The sequence below is a fragment of the Tamandua tetradactyla genome, chromosome 6 (genome assembly GCF_023851605.1).
Source record: "Tamandua tetradactyla isolate mTamTet1 chromosome 6, mTamTet1.pri, whole genome shotgun sequence".
NCBI lineage: Eukaryota > Metazoa > Chordata > Mammalia > Pilosa > Myrmecophagidae > Tamandua > Tamandua tetradactyla.
In genome coordinates, this window is record NC_135332.1 from 124,516,024 (window position 1) to 124,528,027 (window position 12,004).

At 37.7% G+C, this 12,004-nt stretch overlaps 1 protein-coding gene and 1 long non-coding RNA gene across 7 annotated transcripts in view; one reads left to right on the forward strand and one right to left on the reverse strand.

Annotated features, from left to right (window-relative positions):
• The window catches only part of LOC143688779 (uncharacterized), a 114,703-nt gene that overhangs the window by 87,836 nt on the left and 14,863 nt on the right, over positions 1-12,004 (forward strand). The window contains exon 2 of the long non-coding RNA XR_013178304.1: positions 6,662-6,776. This is a non-coding gene — a long non-coding RNA (uncharacterized LOC143688779). The remainder of the gene's footprint in view (positions 1-6,661; positions 6,777-12,004) is intronic.
• Positions 1-12,004, reverse strand: part of ZNF704 (zinc finger protein 704) — a 248,339-nt gene that overhangs the window by 73,595 nt on the left and 162,740 nt on the right. The gene's annotated exons all lie outside the window — the stretch shown is intronic.

Sequence of the window (12,004 nt, forward strand, 5' to 3'; positions counted from 1 at the left end):
TTACCTAGTCCAACCTGCCATCTGAAGCTACTGATGTCTTCTATTGCATCCTCATTAGATGAAGATGGAGTCTTTGCTCTCATGAAGAGGAACTCATCGTTTTTTCTTTCTTTTTTGGGGACAATTTCATGTTTAGAAAGTTCTCCTTTCAGTCAACATGAGCCTTTTCCTTATCTTAGTACAATGTTCCAGGATAACAGCAGTTCTGATCCCATTTTCACATGATTGTCACTTATATTTGAAGGACTAGAATATTCCTTGTAAGTCTTTTTCTTTTTTAAACAGAGTAAATACTCCTTACATATTCCATGTTTTATTCGACACAGTCTAAATGTCCTAATTATCCAAGTTATTCTTTCCTTGGTGAGACAAGCTCCAATTCGCCACTGTTCTATATCCAGGAATAGACTTGGTATTTCAGGTGTAACCAGTGCACCATAAAGGGGGATCTTTTTCTGGGGCAGTGATTTTTTTTTAAGTATCAGCTTTATTCATTTAATTTACATGCCATAAAATTTACTCTTTTAAAGTGTACAATTCAGTGGATTTTAGTATATTCATAGAGTTGTGCAATCATCACCACTAACTAATTCCAGAAAATTTTCATCATCCCACCAAAAAATCCCATATCCATTAGAAGTCATTCCCCATTTCCCCTCAACTCTTCTAAATCTAGGCAACCACTAATCTACTTTGTGTCTCTAAGGATTTGCCTATTTAGGACATTTCATAGGAATGCAATTGTATAACATGTAGCCTTTTGTTCCTGGCTTCTTTCAGTTAGTATAATGCTTTCAAGGTTCACCCATACTGTAGCATGTTTCAGTGCTTCATTACTTTTTGTTTTTGCATGGGCAGTGTTCTAGTTTGCTAGCTACCAGAATGCAATATACCAGAAACAGAATGGCTTTTAAAAAGGGGAATTTAATGAGTTACTAGTTTACGGTTTTAAGGCTGAGAAAATGTCCCAATTAAAACAATTCTATAGAAATGTCCAATCAAAGGCATCCAGGTAAAGATACCTTGGTCCAAGAAGACTGATGAAGTTCAGAGTTTCTCTCTCAAGTGGCAGGGCACATGGCGAACACAGTCATGTTTCTCTCTCCTGTGGAAAGGCACATGGTGAACACGGTCAGTGTTCCTCTCTCATCTGGAAGGGCACATGGCAAACATGATGTCATCTGATATCTTCTTCTCCTGGCTTCCTGTTTCATGAAGCTCTCCGGGAAGCATCTTCCTTCTTCATCTCCAAAGGTCACTGGCTGGTGGGCTCTGCTTCTTGTGGCTATGTTGTTCTGGTCTGCTCTCTCTGAATCTCTCTTTCTCCAAAATGTTTCCTCTTTTATAGGACTTCAGAAACAAATCAAGACCCACCCAAATGGGAAGAGACATGTCATCACCTTATCCAGCTTAACAACCACTCCTGATTTGGTTACATATCCAGGGAGATGATCTAATTACATACAGTATGGAATAGGGATTATTCTACCTTTACGAAATGGGATTTTGATTAAAACATGGCTTTTCTAGGGTCCATACATCCTTTCAAACCAGCACAGGCAGGCATCGGGAATCGAACCTGGGTCTTGGGCATGGCAGGTAGAACTCGGCCTGCTGAGCCACAGTGGTCCGCCCCTTCATTACTTTTTATGGCTTAACATTGCATGGATATACTACACTTTATCTGTTGTTCCATTGGATATTTGGGTTGTTTCCACTTCTGGCTATTGTGAGTAACGCTGCTATGAACATCTGTATACAAGTTTTTGTGTGGACATAGGTTTTCAGTTGTCTTGGATATTTACCAAGGAGTAGACTTGCTTGGTCATATGGTAATTCTATGGTTAACATTTCAGAAACTGCCAGACTGTTTTTTCAAAGCAGCTGCATCATTTAACATTCTTACCAGCAATGAATGAGGGTTCCAATTCCTCCACATACTTACCAACATTTGTTATTGTCCAACTTTTTACCCATAGCCATCCTAGTAGACATAATAAAATGTGGTTCAGAACTTCAATCTTCTTATGGCTGAATAACATTCCATTGCATGTCTACACTACATTTTGTTAATCCATTCATTGGACACTTGGGTTGCTCCCATCTTTTGGAAATTGTGAATAATACCACTATGAACACTGGTGTGCAAATATTTGTCTGAGTCCCTGCTTTCGATTCTTTTGGATATATACCTAGAAGTGGAATTACTGGGTCACGTGGTAGTTCTATACTTAACTGAGGAAAAACGGTTTTCTACAGTGGCTGCACTCATTTTCCATTCCCACCCACAATGAACAAGTGTTCCTATTTGCCCATATCCTAACACTTGTTAGATTCCTTTTTTTTTTTTTAAATAGTAGCTCTCCTAGTGGGTATGAAATGGTATCTCATTGTGGTTTTGATTTGCAATTCCCTAATGGCCAATGATGTTGAGCATCTTCTCATGTGCTAATTGAAGAAATATCTATTCAAGTCTTTTGCCTGTTTTACAATTGGGTTGTTTCTCTTTCTGTTGTTGAGCTGTAGGATTTCTTTATACATTCTGGACATCAAATACCTATTGGATATGTGGTCTCCAAATTTTCTTTCATACTGTAGGTTGTCTCTTTACTTTCAAAGTTCTTTGACGCATAAAAGTTTAAAATTTGGATAAAGTCCCATTTACCTATTTTTTCTTTTGTTGCTCATGCTTTTGGTATAAAGTCTAAGAAATCATTGCCTAACACAAGGTTCTGAAGACGTTTTCCATCTAGGAATTTTATAGTACTTGTTGTTATATTTAACCAGGCAAGTTTAAAAATAAACTTGTTATGTTTAAGTCTTTGATAGATTTTGAGTTAATTTTTGTATATGGTGCGAGGTAGAGGTCCACCTTCATTCTTTTGCATATGGAGATCCAGGTTCCCAGCACTGTTTGTTGAAAAAACTGTTCTTTCCCCATTGAGTAAACTTGAGAATTTATTTCTGAACTCTCAGTTTGATTCTATTGATTTATATGTCTATCCTTGTGCCAATAAAATGTTTTGATTACTGTAGCTTTGGAATAAAATTTTTAAAATCAGGAAGTGTGAGTCCTCCAAGTTCATTTTTTTCTCAAGATGCTTTTGATTATTTGAGGCCCCTTACCCTTCTATCTATATTTTTTCCATATAAATTTGATAATTGGCCCCTCCCCCACCCCAGTTTTTGTGCTCTTAATCTTCATTCAAATGTCAGTCAGTAAATCATCCAAGAAATATATAATAAACTTCTTATAAGGCAGCTGGTCTAGGCACTGGTGAATACACAAAACACCTACCCTTATTGAAGAGGCATGGAGAAAACAGATAGTAAAGAAGTAAATTAATAAACAACATAGGTTCAAATAATGAGTTTCTTCAGTAATAGGTCAAGTAGCTGAATTCCTTTAATTGATCACTTCTTTTAGTGGCAATTATTGTTTTCTCTAACATCTTAGAAGGCAGTCATGTTTAAATGCTTATGATTCTTTTTCAATGCATGCTACACTTTGAGAAGTATCCTCCTTGTATCTGAAACTGACATCAAAGATGATTCAGAGGCTACACCACAGGGATAGCTGGGCTCTGAGCTGCATCCAAAAGGGATTTGCTTCAGGCTCTAGAAGAACACATTACAAACCCAAAATGACAATATCAACTTGTTATATGAGACATTGGTAGCTTGCTAACACTGCTATCAATTTTTCCTGGATAAATAATATCAGCCATCCAGAGTGTTGGTCTAAATTCTTTCACCAGCAGTGTTGTATGCACAATGCTTCCATACCATCTTGGGGGAAATGTGTAGAGCCAAATGAAGACAATATTGACTTAGGAGAAAGCACTACTCTGGCTAAGGGAAACAAAATGCACCAAAGGTAAAACCTCTTCCTGAACCCTTATCACCTCCGAGATGAAAGTCCATCATTACAAGTGGAAAGCAGCCATATCCTCAGAGCCTAAAACAGTGCCTGACATGTAGCATTCAACACATATTGTCAAACAAATAAGCAAATTAATGAGAAATTCTACACAATTCAAAATTTTTGCATCTTCTGCCCATTCTCTTGTCCGTGAGGATTTTTTTTGGAAATTTTATCTGAGAATCAAACTTTCTACTGCCTTTTGTTTCTTGTTTTTTAATTCCTTTTTGATCAATGAACCATTTACTTCTCCCAAGGTTCTAAGATGATATTAGCAGCTGCCTGCGGCTCTTAGCACCTCTAGGCAAACCCAAGTTGTTCCTTGAGATTAATGAACGCTACTGATGCTCTCCTCTGGCCAGCCTCTCTGGGTGCCCTTAATCATTTTCTTCCTGGTTTCACTTATTTACAATAGCAGTTTTCCTCAAGAAAAGAGGGCTTAAAAATTGAGTTTCTAATAGGGACCTTTGGTTTCCATTTGACTGATGTAATCTCAAAAGTACAATTTGGGGTAACACAGAGGTCCAAATTAGATCATATGGTGGGCGGGGGGAGTGTTGGGGTAGTGAGTGGTGACAGCACGAAGCTGACAGGGCCAAGACTGTGATATTTCAGTAAAAATACATTTTTTTTCACACAAAATCTATCCCCACTGATCTTTCTTATCTGCCATGAACACAAGGAGGTGTCAGATTTAATATTCATCGATTCAACTGATTCCATGGAAACAATAGTGATTTCTAAGATGAAAAAGAATTATGGATGAACACTAATCATATTTCTTGGCCGCAAAAACCAAATTCTGACTCATCAAATTAAATTATTCATTAAAATACAGCCAAATAAATATACAGTGCATTCAGGCAATGATGTCTATCAGACGGGACAGGGAATGAGAGAATGTTGCAAAAGAATAATTCACTCCCCTGTTCTCAGACTCAGAAACACAGAAAGAATTTTTAGGATCACTATTATTAAGTCCATATGAGATGTGAATTAAATTGCCCTTGTCTTCTTTTTTTCTCAGTAAAACCATCCGAGATGGATGCTTTCAGTGCTCTCCATAGTGAACATTTCATTCTTTTTCTTAAATGGGAGAGACACTGAGATTCAACAGGAGGGGTTCCGCACGCATCAGAACAGGTTCCAGAGAGCATAGCACTGCTGGGTCAGTGTCTCTGGCAACAACTCATTTATGGCAATAATTTGCTCTTTGGAGTGGAGTGACATCCTCCTAGGCTTGCTGTACTGTGCCTTCTGATTTCTGCTTTGGGAATGTGGGAATAGGAGGTACAGGGGAGGGGTGAGGCCAGAGTTCCCCCAATTCCACCTTCCAGAGGTTTTTTGCTAAGACTGGTCTAATCCTACGTTTGTCAAACCTTCCTGCATATTAGAATCCCTTGGAGCACTTATATAAACAATGTAGACAGGCAGCCCCTCTCTAGACTAAATCAGAATCTCTGGGGTGGGGCTGGGGTAGTGATATTTAAAAAACTCCCCTAGACAGTCTAATGAGCAACATCGGTTAGGAACTAATGAGTCAGTTCAGAGGTACACAGATGAGAAATTCCTCATGACGAGAGCTTGGGGACCCCTGATCTATGAATTCCTTTGGAGGAATTCTCGGTATTATCTCATTTTCCTTACCTTTCATTATAAACACCAGGGAGAGGAGGATTAAAGCAGGTCACATGGCGGTTTGGGATTATGGAAGTGTAACTTCAATAGTCTTGGTGCTTATATAGCAAGGAATTTTAGGATTCTCTCCTATGGTTTGATTTCTTTCTGCCCAGGTTTTTCTCTATAACATTTGCTAAGGTCAACTGACTTAAAAAAAGGAATCAACAACTCACAGAAGGAACCCTGGCTCATCTGAGACCCTATATCCTTAGATAATCCAAAAACATCTTCCCTTAGCCTTCCTATATCTGGAGCCCAAGTATTCAAGAAGACATTTGCCATTCTTAAAAACTATAACTGATACTGATTGTACACTGGATGCTTATTCCATCAGGACCCGATCTAAAGGAGGAATTTTTGGACAGGGGTCTGACTGCATGTCCAGAACATTTTTACTAATTCATCTTGAGTCATTTAAACTGTTTTGTTCATACCAGCAATTTCAAGCAAAATAGTTACATTTTTGGCACTTGTCTCTGTTCTGGATTGTCTGTCTGTTTCTAAAATCTGAAAACAAGAACTCAAGAGTCTATTCAAACTGGGGTTAAAATATCCAGTCTTATTTTTTGAAGGAGCTTTATATTAAATTTTACATGGAAGGCATGTGCTGTCAGGGACAGTACCTAAGTGCCACATCAGCAGGGTTTGTACTGGTTCTTATTCATTTCAGAATCCTCTGCTGGTTAGGTTTATCTGCCTCAGGGAAAATCTAAGAAAAGCCAATTAAAACACTACTTAAACTTTATCACACTTCCATTTTTGAGTTGCAAAGGCTTTCCATACTCTTTAAATAACTCCAGTATTTAAAGCTTCTCTGACACTTTCAGCTAATGTAAAACCTCCTTGGCAGAGAAGAAGAAAGTATATGTGTGAAAATGTCTTCTGTCCAATTATAGTCCACCCATTTCCCCGTAATTTTTGAATTAACAGCAAGGCTATCACCACTGTGAGAAGGCATTCAAATACCACACTGCTCTGTCACAACACCACGCGCATGCAGTAGCACTTATTCATTTAATTATCGCTTCAATAAATATTGGTTGATTTTTCTCTGTGCAGGTTTCAGTGAGCACTGAGGACACAATGGAAAACCCCAGGGTTGCACTCCTGAGGCTTACACTTGAACAAGAAGATGAAGTGGGACCAACAGAGACTCTGCAGCTTCCAAATTTGGGTCAGAGTTTTGGTTTTACTACTTACTCTGTTACTCAATTTTCTCAACTATAAATGGGGATAGTATAAACCTACTTATGGCATTATGAGAACTGAGCTCTAACCGATATGAAAAACCTCTGTCTCCTCCGTTTTCCTCTGTGCCAACCTTTCAATTGTTTCTGTAAATTGTTTCCAATCCACCACCCCTTCAAAACTTTTTATTGTAGTAACAACATAAACAACACAAAATTTCCCGTTTTAAGCACTTTCAAGTGTACAATTCACAATATTGTGCTACCATCACCAACATCCATTACTCCAGCTTTTTTTGTCACCTCAAACCCATACTGCACCCAATAAGCAGTACGTCATACCATCTCCTTCTTATGTCCTCTTGTCAGGTTTATTAAATGGCTAGCTGGTCTGTCTACCTATAGTTTCGTTCTCCTCCAGTATAATATTAATAGATTTTTCAAATTGCCACCCATGTGATCTTGTCAAAATTTGGCTCTGATCATGACATTTTCCTATTCTGACCTACAAATCTTAAATGACTACACATTACCTCCAGAGGAAGGCCAAAACCCCAGGCATGGAATTTACCTAACCAAGTCTAATTTAGAATTGTCTCCTTCATTTTCATATATTTACAGGGCTGAACTTGCATGTAATATTTAAGTGTTCATATGCGCATTTCTCCAAGATAAAGCACATTCTCAACCTACCCACAAATGTGCCAAACTGTGCTTCCTAGTTTTTGCTCTCACTTTCCAGTGATTACAGCACCAGGGCTTCAGCAACCCCAGAAGAGTCTTCATCTCCTTGCTGTATCAGTATCATCTGTGATTTTCTTTATGCTGCTCACTCTACCTGAAATGCCCTAACCTCCTGATTGGCTTATTGAAATTCTACCCACTCTTCAAGGTTATCCCAAATGCCATGCCACTCTTTAGTGATTTGGTATATTTCCTGCATAGAGTGGTCACTCTATAGCTTTTTTGTTGATTTCAACTATCTAACAACCAATTTACCAAAGTTTAAAATCACAAAGGAAGTTATTAGCTAGGGATGTCTTGGTTATTGTGAAAAGGCTAATGCATGTGCTCTCTGTGGTGACAGTACCAAAACAATTCAAGAAAATTCCAGGGAAGGCTTCCAGGAAGGATCAAAGTAAGAATAACTACTGATTAGTATACAAATAACTACTAGTTACTAGGCCAATAATAGCAGGGTTACTCTTTTCAAAATGTGACAGAGGTCAATTTTCACAAAGCTTTAAGGAGCTTTTAAGACAAAGGGGCTCCCACTTGTCTTGTAAATAGTATACTTAGGGTCTTTAATATATACTCAGAAGGGCTTCTTTTTCTCACAAATCATCTGGTGGTCATTTTCTTTCTTTTCAGAAAAGATTTCAGCTAGCTTATGGATGTTTAGCTTATAAGAGAATTGTTTGTCACTCCACTTTTAGGAAATGTGTTATGGGCTGAGGAGTAGGAGAAAACAGGTCACTGTTGCAGCTGGTAGAAGGAGGTTACTGAGTACACAAGAACTGAGCAGACTCAAGATTGAGAATTGGCTTCCACACAAACAACTGTGTGACCCCAGGAAACCATTTAGCTTACTTGAAATGGAAGGAACTAACACTGAGGGAATGGAGTCACTCATCTTGACGTTTATAAGCACTGTCTCATTTCATCCTCACAATACATCATGAACAAGATGCAGAGATTTGAAGATGCTCATTTGTCCAAGGTTACACAGCCAGTAAATGGCAATGCCAGGATTTGAAGTTAGGTCTGTTTGTCTGCTTCTAATGTCCATGCTTTTCCCAGGACACCAAGGCTGCCTTGCCCCATCACCCAGACTTGACTCCTTAGATATCAGCCTCAGCCCAGGTTGAGTCTGAAGTTCACAAGCTCCAGAGACTGGTTTTGCTATGCCCTGTCTCCATCAGAAGTTAGCCCTACAACTTTTAGAACCAGCTGCAAGCCAATTCTGCTTTCCAATCTTTTCCCTACCTAACAAATGTTCATAGCCAAGATCATGCAGTTTAGGAGAGAACTTCTGGACTTTCTTTTTGCAAATGCAAAAGTATGAGGTAAATTTTCAAGACTAGTTTATGGACCAGTCTTTGCTTTATAGTCACAAGTTCTTCCCATATGAATCATTTCCTATCAGTCTAGAATGTTCCATTCAATAACTCCCATGGAGGCTAAATATCTGTGTAAGAAAGGGGTTATTCTCCTGCTGCCTAAGGTCTTTTTCTTTTTTAATCAGTTGCAATAACAACAGTTGTCAAAGGCTTGGAGGGGAAGGGGATACAACCAACAGAAAGCTTCTTTCATGCCCATCAATGCACAAGTAGAAAATACCAGCAAGATCTGTGTTTCTACAGGCCTGGGACAAAGCCCTGTAGTCAGCCAGCCAGCCATACAGAGGGTTAATCCGAAACTGCCTTTTGGTTAGTCTCATCAATCTCAGTCATCCAGCTGGTCAACCAGAGAGTTAGTGAAGTCAGTCAGCCAGCCAACCAGGTGGTCAGACACTCCTGGGTCAGGCAGAGGTCAGGGATTTACAGCATAAATGCTGATTTTCAATGGCTCATCAACTGTGCCTCTCATATAGCACAACTCCTGAGGCACCATTCACATTGTGTGGTCACCACCACCCCTCTTGCATCACTTACAACACAGTTTTGGGATTGTGGTTCAAGTGCTTACACCCTCTTCTAGGATCAACTCCAAAAAAGGAAGCACTTTTTTGCTCACTGCTCTATTCTTCAGAGCCTAACACTGTGTCTGGTCTGTAGGAGATACTTGACAGAGATTTCGGAATTAAGTGTTAAATTTTGAAAAAACTAAATTTATTTTGAAATAATGTGCTAACTTTAAGGAAACAAAAAGAGGAGAGAGCCTGAGAATACTTTGTATATAAAGGAAGAGACTATGCAGATGTTCATAATTGGAATACTTTAGACATACTAAATGAAGGCAAGGAATCTAGGTAGGAGAAGAAGCCTGAACAAAAAGGGAAATAAGTGGTTATGGGTGATTTTTATTAAAGGCCACATGGGTATACATGTACTTAATGGCAGAGGGCCAAAATATATGAAGCAAATATTGATAGATTTGAAGGGAAAAATACAGTTCTGCATTAATAGTAGGAGATTTCAATACACTACTTTCAATAACGGTTAAAACATCTAGACAGAAGATCAGTAAGGAAAGAGAAGACTTGAACAATACTCTAAACCAGCAAGACCTAACAGATATGTATTTAGAGAGATATATAGATATAGATATAGAACTTCACCCAAAAGCAGCAAAATGCACATTCTTCTCTAGTGCACATGGATCATTCTACATGATAAATCATATCTTAGGACACAAAACAAGTCTCAATGAATTAAAAGTACTGAAATCATACAATGTATCTTCTCTGACCACAAGGTCAGAACTTAGAAATCAATAACAGGGAGAGAAATGGAAAACTGAATTTAGAAATCAATAACAGAGAGAGGAATGGAAAATTCACAGATATGTGGAAATTAAACAACACTCTCAAAACAACAAGCAGAGCAAAGAATAAATCACAAAGGAAATGAGGAAATACTCGAGAAGAATGAAAACAAAAACATTATGTACCAAAAAGGCTAGAGGAAAAATAAAATGGAGAATAAAAAGCAATGGAGAGAATCAACAAAACCAAAAGTGGGCTCTTTGAAAAGTCAATTAAATCAATAAACCTTTACCAAGATTAACAAAGAAAAAAGGAGAGCAGACATAAATAACTAAAATCAGAAATGAAAGGAGGTCAATTGTTACAATTTTATAGAGATAAAAAGGATTTTAAAATTGATTGTGACTCATCAGGCACCATGGAGGTGAGAAGGCAATGGTACAATACATTTAAGATTGTGAAAGAGAAAAATTGCTAGTCAAGAGTTCTTTATCTAGCAAAGCCGTCCTTCAAAAGTGAGGGAGAATTTAAAATATTCACAGATAAAAGCTGAGATTATTTGTTAACAAGAGACCTGTCCTAAAAGAAATACTAAAGGGAATTCTGCTGGCATTAAAAAAAAAAAAAAATAGACAGATGAGAGAGACTTGGAGGATAGTATAGAAATGATTAACAGTAAGGGTAACTGAAAGGATAAAAAGAGAAAAATAATAATAGAACTGACCAAAGCCAAAGGATAAAATGGTTGAAGTAAGGATTGCTTTTACAGTAATAACATTGAATGCTAATGGATTAAACTCCCCAGTCAAAAGACATAAATTGGCAGAATGGATAAAAAATATAATCCATCTATACGCTATCTACAAGAGACTAATTTTAGACCCAAAGATACAAATAGGTTGACAGTAAATGGATAGAAAAAGATATTCCATGCAAGCAATAATCAAAATAAAAGCTAGGGTAGCTGTACTAATATCAGATAAAACAGACATTAAATGCAAAAAATGTCATAAGATACAAAGAAGGACACTATGTATTAATAAAAGGGGCAATTCATCAAGAAGAAAGAGCAATCATAAATATTTATGGACCTAATCAAGGTGCTCCAAAGTACATGAAGCAAACACTGGCAAAACTGAAGGGAATAACAGATGTCTGCAATAACCGTGGGAGACTTTAACACACCACTCTCTCCAATAGATAGAACATCTAGATGGAGGATCAATAAGGAAATACAGAACCTAAATAATATGATAAATGAATTAGACCCTACAGACATATATAGATCTTTGCATCCCAAACAGCAGGATATACATATTTCTCAAGACCTCATGGTACATTCTCCAGGATAGACCATATGCTGAGGCAAAAACAGGTCTTAATAAATTTAAAAAGATTGAAACCGTACAAAGCACTTTCTCTGATCATAATGGAATGAAGCTGGAAATCAATAATCACTGGAGAATCAGAAATTTCACAAATGTAGGAAGGTTAAACAACACACTCTTAAACAATCGATAGGTCAAAGAAGAAATTGCAAAGAGATCAGTTAATATCTCAAGGCAAATGAAAGCAAGACTACAACATATCAAAATTTATGGGATGCACTGAAGGCAGTGCTGAGAGGGAAATTTGAACACCTACATTAAATGGGAAGAAAGACCTAAAACCAAAGACCTAAATGAACAATAGAAGAAATTAGAGAAAGGGCAGCAAATTAATCCCAAAGCAAGCAGCAGAAAAGAAATAACAAAGATTAGAGCAGAAATGAAATGGAGAACAACAACA